Raw genomic sequence first — 2,500 nt, 5'->3', positions numbered from 1 at the left:
TACTCGGCCGTCAGTCTGGCAGTCATGGCCGGTCCTTGCGGCCGGCCGCGAAGCCCTGACGAGTAGGAGGGTCGCGGCGGTGGGCGCAGAAGGGTCTGGGCGTGAGCCTGCCTGGAGCCGCCGTCGGTGCAGATCTTGGTGGTAGTAGCAAATACTCCAGCGAGGCCCTGGAGGGCTGACGCGGAGAAGGGTTTCGTGTGAACAGCCGTTGCACACGAGTCAGTCGATCCTAAGCCCTAGGAGAAATCCGATGTTGATGGGGGCCGTCATAGCATGATGCGCTTTGTGCTGGCCCCCGTTGGGCGAAAGGGAATCCGGTTCCTATTCCGGAACCCGGCAGCGGAACCGATACAAGTCGGGCCCCTCTTTTAGAGATGCTCGTCGGGGTAACCCAAAAGGACCCGGAGACGCCGTCGGGAGATCGGGGAAGAGTTTTCTTTTCTGCATGAGCGTTCGAGTTCCCTGGAATCCTCTAGCAGGGAGATAGGGTTTGGAACGCGAAGAGCACCGCAGTTGCGGCGGTGTCCCGATCTTCCCCTCGGACCTTGAAAATCCGGGAGAGGGCCACGTGGAGGTGTCGCGCCGGTTCGTACCCATATCCGCAGCAGGTCTCCAAGGTGAAGAGCCTCTAGTCGATAGAATAATGTAGGTAAGGGAAGTCGGCAAATTGGATCCGTAACTTCGGGATAAGGATTGGCTCTGAGGATCGGGGCGTGTCGGGCTTGGTCGGGAAGTGGGTCAGCGCTAACGTGCCGGGCCTGGGCGAGGTGAGTGCCGTAGGGGTGCCGGTAAGTGCGGGCGTTTAGCGCGGGCGTGGTCTGCTCTCGCCGTTGGTCGGCCTCGTGCTGGCCGGCGGTGCAGGATGCGCGCGCCTGCGCGGCGTTCGCGCCCCGGTGCTTCAACCTGCGTGCAGGATCCGAGCTCGGTCCCGTGCCTTGGCCTCCCACGGATCTTCCTTGCTGCGAGGCCGCGTCCGCCTTAGCGTGCTCCTCCGGGGGCGCGCGGGTGCGCGGATTCTCTTCGGCCGCCATTCAACGATCAACTCAGAACTGGCACGGACTGGGGGAATCCGACTGTCTAATTAAAACAAAGCATTGCGATGGCCCTAGCGGGTGTTGACGCAATGTGATTTCTGCCCAGTGCTCTGAATGTCAACGTGAAGAAATTCAAGCAAGCGCGGGTAAACGGCGGGAGTAACTATGACTCTCTTAAGGTGGCCAAGTGGCGGCGGTGCGGCTGCATCCGGACTTGGCTTTTCGAAGTGCGGTCTTGATGTAGTCGTGCTGCTGCTGCGAGGTGCCTTCCTTGGGTTATAGTTACAGGGAGAGTGATGCGCAATACATGGGCCTAGCCCTCTTAGCCTCTCCTCTCCTGCGGTCTTCTCCCCTTCTCGTGGGCCCGCTGATTTTCGCAGAGTGGAAGACCGCACCAGGGGCTTGGGGGGGTTACCAGCCCCCCCTCGCATTATCCCTTTATAGTTGGGGGCAGCCGACAAGAAACAAGAGATGGTGGACCTTCCGCTGAAGGTGCCACCCCAGCTACCCCAGCACCTATCCGGCCAACCGGCCGTAACGAAAATGCGATAGTTTGTGTAGCTCCCTTTGCTTGCAGTGAGTGCCACCGCACTTTTACCACGAAGAACGGTCTCGGGGTCCATCGCCGCCGCCAACACCCTGCGGCCGCCAACGCTGAGATCGTGACGGAGAGGCATCGCGCGAGGTGGACGGAGGAAGAAGTCCTGTCGCTCGCCAAGGCAGAGGCCGAACTGTTCCTTGAGAGGGACGCCCGGTTCTTCTTTGTTAATCAAGAACTCATCAGGATGTTCCCCGACCGAACGCTCGAGGCAATCAAGTGCCGACGGCGGCAAGCTGCCCACAAGCAGCTTGTCCGCCAATTCATGGAGGCGCTTGAGATCGGTCGGGGGGAAGAGCCGGCGTCCCGCCGGGGAGCAGCGAGCTCGCTGCCTGACGCGGGCGAGGCCGCTGCGCCGCCCGTCGACGCAGCCGAGGACTTCGCGGCCGACACCACCGGGCCGCCGTCGGAGGGGCCGACTGACGCCGCCATCTGGGAGCATCTGGCGGGGCTGCCTGCTTCCGCCCAGCGTTTCTCTGCCCTGGATCGAGTCATTGGTCTGGGGCGGGGCACGCCGCCCGATGTCATCCTGGGCATGCTCCCGGATGCCCTTGCGTCGGTCGGGTCCAGGGGGGAGAGGTTGATCACCAGGACACAGCGGCCGCGCCAATCATCCAAGCGGCCGCCTGCCGCCCCGCCGCTGCAGAAGCGCAAGCGGCGCCGCTGGGAGTACGCGCGGACACAGGACGCCTTCCGTAGGTCGCGTGCACGTTGCGTGCGCGGCTTGCTGGACGGCACCCTGCTGCAGCCGCCACCCGACATCCCCGGTCTGCTGGACTTCTGGGCGGACCTCTTCACGAAGAAGCCGATCTCCACCGCTGGCTTCATCCGTGACCGCCTTCTCCCGCACTCGGAGCCTGTCGCTCCC

At 63.2% G+C, this 2,500-nt stretch overlaps 1 pseudogene; it reads left to right on the top strand.

Annotated features, from left to right (window-relative positions):
- Positions 1–2,500, top strand: part of LOC124774453 — a 7,966-nt pseudogene that overhangs the window by 1,671 nt on the left and 3,795 nt on the right.

The sequence above is a fragment of the Schistocerca piceifrons genome, unplaced genomic scaffold, assembly GCF_021461385.2.
Source record: "Schistocerca piceifrons isolate TAMUIC-IGC-003096 unplaced genomic scaffold, iqSchPice1.1 HiC_scaffold_961, whole genome shotgun sequence".
Classification (NCBI taxonomy): Eukaryota; Metazoa; Arthropoda; class Insecta; order Orthoptera; family Acrididae; genus Schistocerca; species Schistocerca piceifrons.
The sequence above is the reverse complement of the archived record's forward strand: the minus strand, read 5'-3'. Positions and strand labels throughout refer to the sequence as shown.